At 38.0% G+C, this 8,684-nt stretch overlaps 1 long non-coding RNA gene across 1 annotated transcript; it reads left to right on the forward strand.

Moving 5' to 3' along the window:
• The first annotated feature begins 3,111 nt into the window (after positions 1 to 3,111).
• On the forward strand, positions 3,112 to 8,210 carry LOC116784807. The gene is made up of 2 exons (XR_004356252.1): positions 3,112 to 5,617; positions 8,030 to 8,210. It is a non-coding gene; the product is annotated as an uncharacterized LOC116784807 (long non-coding RNA).
• Positions 8,211 to 8,684: the final 474 nt, after the last annotated feature.

The following is an 8,684-nucleotide window of genomic DNA, read 5'->3' on the forward strand; positions in this document are numbered from 1 at the left end:
CGGGGCCGGTCACCCCGGGGCCGGTCACCCCGGGGCCGGTCACCCCGGGGCCGGTCACTTCGGGGGCGGAGCGGGGCCGGGGGGCCGGGCCCTGGCGGTGAAGACCGGTGCTGTCACATCGATGAAAGCGCACGATGTGCGAACCCGTGCTCGTTTTTCTCTCTAATTTTTTCTAATAATTCTTTCTACTATTTATTTATTTACCTCTTTAATGCAGTTCATGTGTGTTACCAAGTGCTCCCGTGTCACCGCCCAGTTTATATCATAATATTCGCGTTTTATCAGGTGAATAAAAGGCTGAGAGGCCGAGACTGAGTTACAATGTCGCAATAGTCTTGCTACTAAATCTGGAGATGCATTAGTGTGGTTTGTTTCTGTGAGAATGCATTTAATGTTGTTGTGGCTGTACTTTAATTACGTGTTAAAGGTATTTTTAATGATGCAGTGATAACTTGTCAGTGTGATTTCCTGATGTAGGGAAAACAGTATAAACTTAAAGCTACCATTGCTATATCTTGTAGCCAAGTCTCATGTTCCAACTAAGAGTGGCTGACACAATCCATTACCCTTTATCACATCTCAGCAGTTCTTCCCAAACTTTGCCCTGTCAGCTGTCTGCCTCAGGTTGGTTGGTTGATTGATTGAGGAATGCTAGCTGGAATGGTACAGCTGCTTTCTTACAGTGACATTAAAGGGAGATGACTACTTGTGTCCCTACTTGTGACTACAAAGTGTTCATAGTGTTTTATGGTAGGTTTGTAACATGATGTGGTTAGCCATGTTTGCAGGGTGCTATTGCTTGATCCTTGTCTTGAAATCAGCCTGTTATGGTCAAATTATATACTTTTGAAAAACCTTTGATTTACTTGCATTTCCTAGAATATGTCGGGATACTATTGTCCAGACTCTTCCTGCCTTGGGAATATTGGGGTCTTTGAGGAACTGTTTTTGTGGCAACTTTTGGCAGATGACGATCAAAAATGGGAGGAAACAAGCTGTGACTCCTTTGTGCTTGCTGGTCTCTCTCTCCAAGAGTTGGAAAGAAAGATCAGTAAGGAGAAGGTCAAAGCAAAGGTGATTGACTGCCTGCAAGTACCTCAACAACTGAGGATTTGTAATCTCTCAGTTTAATGTACACCAAAGAATTCACATAAGAAAAAACGGACAAATGCCAGAGCCACAGGAAAATCTTGAACCAACATTTGTACTTTTTGGACACAAAATCAATAAGAAAACTTGCAGGAAGTTGGCATTTGTTGTTTTAGTTCTCCTAAATCTGGCTATTTGAGGCTTTTTAGCTTTGTTTTCTACAGGTGTGAAGTTTGGGCATATGTGCAGGATTGATTATGACTGCACATGTCTGACAGTTCTTAACTACTGATACGGCCACTGAAAATTTTAGTAAGCTGTTATAGCTTTCAGGAATGCTAAGTTGTTACAAGTGTCATGAAGGTAACCACCTGAAAGGAAGAAAGATTCCTTGTCAACACAGGTGGGAGGAGAATTGTCTAAAGCACTTGACCTTTTTGTTTCTGTTATTTGCATGGTAGCTGATAAAGCTGCATTTCAGAGGTTGCATTAAAAGAATGTAGGTTCACTTAGTCAAGCACTTAGATATTAGCAGATGCATGTAGTGATTCTTTTTCCCCATGCTGTCTGAATGCTGGCTTGTTTTGGATTATTCCTCCTCTTATAGTCTTGTGTTATCCTTCTCTTCTGTTTTTAATTTTATTTTTTTTAATTTTTTTTACCCCCCCCCCATAACTCCTATGTCACATTCAGTATGTGGGTGCTTCTGGGTTAGATGTGATGTGCTAAGGCAGGCAGTTGTTTGAGATTGGTCCTGCATTTGTTCTAGAAACTATGTATAAGGAATTAGCTTAGACTAATATTAGCATACAGAATCATAAAATCGTAGCATGCTGTTGGTTGATTGAGACCTTAAAGATCATCTAGTTCCAACTGCCCTGCCAAGGACAGGTATACCACTTACTAGATCAGGTTGCTCAGAGCCCCATCCAACCTGGCTTTGAACACTTGCAGAGATGGGGCACCCACAATCTCTCCTTATTGTATGCTATATCCTTCCTTCTGTGTATCCTTATTCATAATTTGTGTTTCTAAACATAAGCTGTGGAGGGCAGCAATGTAACCAATGCATTCAGAATGTGCAACTTGGGCCAGTCTGAAGATTCTTTCTATGAGCCTACCAGTTTTTTGTTCTTGGAGATTATGCCTTTCTTCTTAAAAAAACTATTTTCCAAGTCATAGTTTCAGGGGGAAAGGTTGTGTTTGGGCAGGAGGGAAGGGATTCCTGGAGTGTAAAGTGGATTGCAACAAAAAGGAAGGGAATTAAGGAGTGGAAAATTTGTAAACAAGGAAGGCGAAGCAGTTGCTTCTTCCCTTCTACTGAAATTGCTAAAAGGCTTTAGTAGAAACTGAAGCTCAAAAAGGAAACAGCTTTCACTATCCATGAATTAACTCAGCTTAAAACCCACATGACTTCTGAGGTTGCTTCACACAGGTTTGTTGCCTCTTGCAATCATATTTGTTAGTGCAAGTTCTTGGAATTCATTGCTTAAAATCAGGCTCTTGAGCTGTGGACTTCTGTAATTCATTATTATTACCTTACAGTGAGGGATAATGACAGCATTAACTGTTGAATGGTGAGCCATGGGAAAGTAAAGACAGTTTATTCAGAAGAAAATAGCTTCTTAAAACTATGTGGGTTTACATGCTTATATTACTATAGAATCCTTTAGGTTGGAAAAGACCTCTAAAATTATAGAGTCCAACCATTAACCCAGCACTGCCACCATCACCAAAACATGTCTTTAAGTGCCACATCTACACATCTTTTAAATACCTCCAGGGATGGTGACTCAACCTTTTCCCTGGGCAGCCTGATCCAGCGCTTGACAACTCTTTCTGTGAAGAAAGTTTTCCAAACATCCAATCTAAACCTCCCCTGGTGCAACTTAGGCTGTGTCCTCTCATCCTATAGCTTGTTACTTGACAGGTGAGACCACCCCCCCACCTTGCTACAACCTCCTTTCAGGTAGTTGTAGAGACCAAAGAGTTCTCTACTCAGCCTCCTTTCCAGGCTAAACAACCACAGCCCCCTCAGCTGCTCCTTATAAGATTTGTGCTCCAGACCCTTCACCAGCTTTGTTGCTCTTTGGATGCTCACCAGCACCTCAGTGTCTTTCTTGTATGTTATGCCCATCTCACCTATGAAATTTCTAGCTCATGAAAACTATTGCAGATCACATGTTTGGCCTCTATCTTATGGTGACAGTTACATGCTTTCAGATTTTTTTGGAAAGAGCATTTTGACAGTTGCCTGTATTGGCAATGTTACTTTACACCATTTAAAATCAGTGTCTTTTTAGGTATTTTTAGAAACAGGTCAGACAGATTTGTGATGCTTTTTCAGAAAAATTATGAATATATAATATGTGTTGTGTGAAACAGAGAAAATGGGATGACCTCTTTGGCAATATCCAGCTTGGAAACTTGTGCTTTAATGTGAGGTTTATAATTTCCTTTGGTATGAATGTTCCATAAAGAAAAGTAAGCTCTTTGTCTTCATAAACACATTAAGAAAAGCTTGCCTGGAATCAAGGTAATTTCAGATAAATTACACCTCTTGGAGTCTGTTCGCTCCTCTGCTGGAAAAATATATAGGTGTCATCTGTCAAGTACTGTGTTTCTTTTATATTAAACACAACTAGGGCTGCTGGGTGGTAAGTGGGAGGCTTAGAGTGGACAGGGTGAGATTTATTATTTCTTTTAGACTGATGGTTGTTGCTGTGTTTAATTCAACATTCTTGAATTTTCCAAAGACTTCACATTTTACTGGAACCAGTAGAAGATGGTGGAAGTTGTGGGTTTTATACAGTTCTAGAAAATCAGACCTTCAGTCTCAAACTAGCACTTATTAGTATTTCTGAATTCTAGTTTTAATTTTTTATTAAGTCAGAAATTAGTAAAAATTTGTTCTATAGCTTACCAGTAAAATGCAACAATAAAGCATTCACTAACTGCCTTGCTGGTGTTAATATCCCCCACTGGAGAGTTGAGATTTTTTTTCTTTGTTTTCTTTATTTTTTATAGGGCTGCCTTCCAGTTACAGGTTTCAAGAGTTACCTGCTTTCCAGATCTGAATGGAATTCTTCTGCATCAGGACAGTCAGTAACTTATTCTTGGGAGATGCAGAAAGTCATGCTGTAGATTCTTTTGGAAGTCTAAGGACTTCCGCAGTTGTAGAATCTTTTTCCTATTTAAATATCTGCCACCAGCTGATCAAATCATGCTCTTCTGAAACCTTTGCCAAAATTTGATTTGTGCAGTGTTGGTGGTAGATATGTTGAATGGAGTTGGGTATGTTAGGACTTGGCACTGTGTTAAAAATAGTATTTTGAAATAAATTATTTGCTGCACTGTAGGAAGGCTTATTCAGGAACGAGCATAATGGGTTGGTGCTAACATCCATCTTGTCCAGTACTTTGATCCTGACAGTTATGAACAGCAAAGGCTACAGAGGAACTAATTTTGGGGCCGGTGCCATAATCTCCATTCTATGTTGGCAAGAAGCCTATTCTTGGTATTCTAAAGATTTGCTGAAGCTCTGAAGCATGAAGCTTGCTATCTTTTGAAGAAAAATAAAACAATTTTGATTCCTCTGGTTGCGTTATGAAAACATCTGTTCCACCTTCACATATTTGTAGACTCTTGTCTCAGTGACTTTATATAGCAGTGAGTTCTACTGACACTATATGGTGATTTTTTTTTCCTTTATAAGAAAGGTTTTTTTCTTTTTCTTAACAGAAGGGACAATTGTTCCTGCTCAGCCCTTTCAGTATCATTATTTCATTTCTCTGCAGTTAATCTAAATATCTAGTAAGCTGTACTGTTTACAAAAATTAAAGAGGGTTCTGTGTCCAGTTGATTATCATGACAGACTGTGGGAAAAGCCTGAGTTTAGCTGGCTTAATCTTGTCTTATGTAGGCAACTTGGGACAATAGATCATTGCAGAAAGTTGTTTTACAGACATCATTTAAGCCACTTATATTTTTGCATACCCTCTTCAAAGTAAATTTTGGTAATAGCTGGCAGTATGCCTTTGAATCAAAACACTGACATTCACTATTGTCAGTGACTGTTCTCAGACTGCATATGAATAGCCTGTGTACATGGCTGAAATGGTAGCGTCTTTTTAGGAATAATTTGTGTTTAGAGCCAGTTGTTTCCCACAGAAAATAAAAAAGGTCTTATAATTGTTTTGGTAAGCTAGTGTGCTTTTGCTTTGTCCTGTCTTACTTTTGCATACATTTATCTGAACTACTTTTCATAGGACTGTTCAGCAGAAAGCAGGTATCACCTAATTGATACTTACAGCTGTTGGACTTCTGTAAGAAATGTTACTTTGTTTCTCCTGCATGATATCTACATTTTTGTGGGTTCGTTTGTTGTGGGGTTTTGTTCATTTTTTAATGCAAAGCAAAGCAAGTACTTTTGTTCCATGCACTTGGTGAAATGTGTGCTAAACTTGTGCTTTATTCTTTCTTGTCAGGTTGTCCCTTGCTGTTGTACTTGAAGAGGTGACCATTTGCTGTGAGTTAATAGTGTTTATTCTCCTGTGTGTTTCTCCTCCTTCTCCTTCTGTGAAATAACATTACAAAAGGAAAACATACTGTGCAAGATTTTCTCCTTGGAGTTAATGAACGCTCACTTCATTGAGAAAGATGTTCTTTAAAACATATGAGAATAAAATAAAAAAAGATGCTCTGGTATGTTACCATGTTGTGTGCCTAATCCTGAAAAAGAGGTAACCTTGCCCCAATCACCTTACAGTTTGTTGAGGATCCAGCCAGTGTGTGTGTAATCAACTCTAGGAAAACCAAGGGAGAATAAAGGAAACATCAGTTATATGTTAACATGAACAAACTTTGTAAAATTACTGTAACCCCGTACTGCCCATCCATTTAAGACACAGTGTCATTGCAGGAGTAATCTTGAGGGATGTGAAAGAACCAAAGAAAGTAGTGTTAAGAACTTCACTTGAGGAAGAAGATGTATCTCTGCATATGGAAAAAAAGTGTAAAGAGTGTTATAGTAACCTGCAGTGACAGCTTGTTTTGCTGTATGTCTTGGGCCTTGGGCTGTCAGAACATTTTATGCTGTAGCATACTGGAACCTCCTGCTAAATTTTGTTCTCCATAGCTTCTCTTACCTGGCTTCGTGTGATTTAAGGGTGGGGAGGAGGGGTATAAAGTGGAAAATAACTCTGACTATGTATGACCAAAAAAGTCCCTGAGGTATTACAAGAGTTTATATTTCTGTTTTCCACTTCGTTGTTTCTATAGAAAAGTATATACTGTTTCTTAGAAGTCCCTGTGTTGTGGAGTTGTGCTGGATTTGGAGGTCAGTGTGGCTGGACTGTGTAGATATCAAAACATTCAAGTATCATATCTTTCCCTAGTGTAACTATTGTTTGGCTGATGTAATGATCTATAGTCCAGATATGTAGTTTAGGAAGGATCAGCAAGAGGTTCCATTTTGAAAATATCTGTCGGACGGAATTGCAAGCAATAAAAATATAATTATTAGTTAATTTTTTCTGATATATATATATAAGATTTATTTTTCCACATGGAAATTGTTATTATAATACAATTTTACTGGATTTTTCTACAAGTGTAGTCTGTTAAAAAAACTAGCAACTCAACAAAAAACAAATCAATATGGCTCTCCAGTTTGTATTATATAATGTTTCCAGTGATTATATTCTCTCTTCTCCTGTCTGAGGCAGATAAAACTACATAAATATAAAACTGAAATCTGCAATATTTTGCATTTGAAGGTATGGATAAATACATAAAGGGTCAGTCTACAGTAGGAAAATTCTCCTTGGGAAGACTAAACAGTTCACAAAATTTCTGACAGAGTGTTTGTTAAACAGAGAGGAAAAACAAAAGCTCACGCCTATATAACTTTAGGGTGAAAATGCTGGATATCACTAGGACCTTGCTATCATAGGTTTCCACATAGTTTTTAGAAAAATACCCCCTCAGCTTCATTCTCAGCCAGTGCATTATATTCTCTTATGCTGGAGGTAAAGTTTTTACTTGTTCATATGTAGTTCACTATCTTTCATCTAAATTACATCCCTTTTAGTAAAGATGGCTTCTATCTTTGGTTTAGGGGTCTACCTAATTAAAACTTGAAATATGTTATAGTTCGGGAGCCTGTTATGAGGTCCATGTGTATTAGACTTCTAGTGTTCTGAAAAACCAAAGAGATGATCCAGGTTTCAGAGTTGCTCTCTGAGCCATTGCCAGAGATCCACTCCCTATGGGTACTGCAGAACTGTCAAGGGCATTTTTGATAGATGTTGCTTCTGCTGATGTTCATGTGTAAATGCTCACTTCTAACAAGCATGTGTCCCAGCCCATCCACTCATTCCTTAACTTCACCTTCCTATATGCCATGTGCTGTATTTTGGTTAGGTAGGTGCAGATAGGTCTGAATATTAAGCTCCATCTTTTTTAAAGAATGTCCTGATATTTCACTGTACTGTGTGATATTTTACACAGAAGTTTTTGTATTAATTAACTGGTAGCAATCTTTGCTTGACAATAATCGATGGAAGCACAAAAAGGAATCCTGTTCTACTTGGATTGTAAAAAAATTAACCAAAATTAGAAAAGGCATAACCCACTCCCCCATAGCAAGTATGCAAGTGTTTATGAAAATTGTAGCCCACATGATACTAGCCACTAGGTATAGATATGAGTCCAGTGCTGATAAAGGCCATGAAAAAAATACCTTTAAGATATGATCGAATTTAGAAAATTAGTAATTTTTTCTCAGTGCAACTGCAGGAGATAATAATAAGAGATTAGTTAGAATGAGAAAATATGTAATCAATATATTTAAATTTTAAATTAAAAAAATTGGTAGTACTAAGGTAGTAACAAAGTGTTTGGGTTATTTTTTTTTCTTTCTTTTTTTCTTCCTATCCAGATTTGTGTTCCTGAGTTGTTTGGCTACTTCTGTTTATTCCTCCCACTGTCAAAGAATGCAACAAAGTTCTGTCTACACAGAAAGGAAATGCTACAAGTAATCCAGCCTGTTGACAGGAAGATCAGTAAGTGGGAAATATGTGATGAGATGTTAGGCTCAATAAAACTATGAAATGAAGTGAGAAGGGTTTCTTTTGCTTTGTTTTCTTCTCTATTCTAGGGAGGGGTTTTTTTGGAGGAGAGGCTGGTTTCTGTCTGTTGATAAACCTTCTAAAATTGAAAAAGTAGAAGGAACTGGTAACAGTCAGTAAAGTTGTAAGGTAAGAGATCAACTTTATAGCATATATAACTCCAAAGCCGGAATTCTGAGCACATGTAAGGCAGAAGGTACAAAACACAAACCCTGTTCAAGAAACTTATTCACTGTGTTAAGAATAGTTTTATACTGGTGTGCAAGTTTCAAGCTGGCTTCCCGCCAAGTCTCCAAAACTTGACAACAAGTTCCCAGAGAGGGAAGAAAAAAATGAACCACAGGAAAAAAACTGAAAGAAGTTTGAACGAAATGGGATTCTATCAAAAATATATATTTACAATTATATATATATAATTTGAATAGATTATCCACAACAGGGAGCTCCCGAGGGGGAAAAAAGGGA

Source organism: Chiroxiphia lanceolata, chromosome 3 (genome assembly GCF_009829145.1).
Source record: "Chiroxiphia lanceolata isolate bChiLan1 chromosome 3, bChiLan1.pri, whole genome shotgun sequence".
Lineage (NCBI taxonomy): Eukaryota > Metazoa > Chordata > Aves > Passeriformes > Pipridae > Chiroxiphia > Chiroxiphia lanceolata.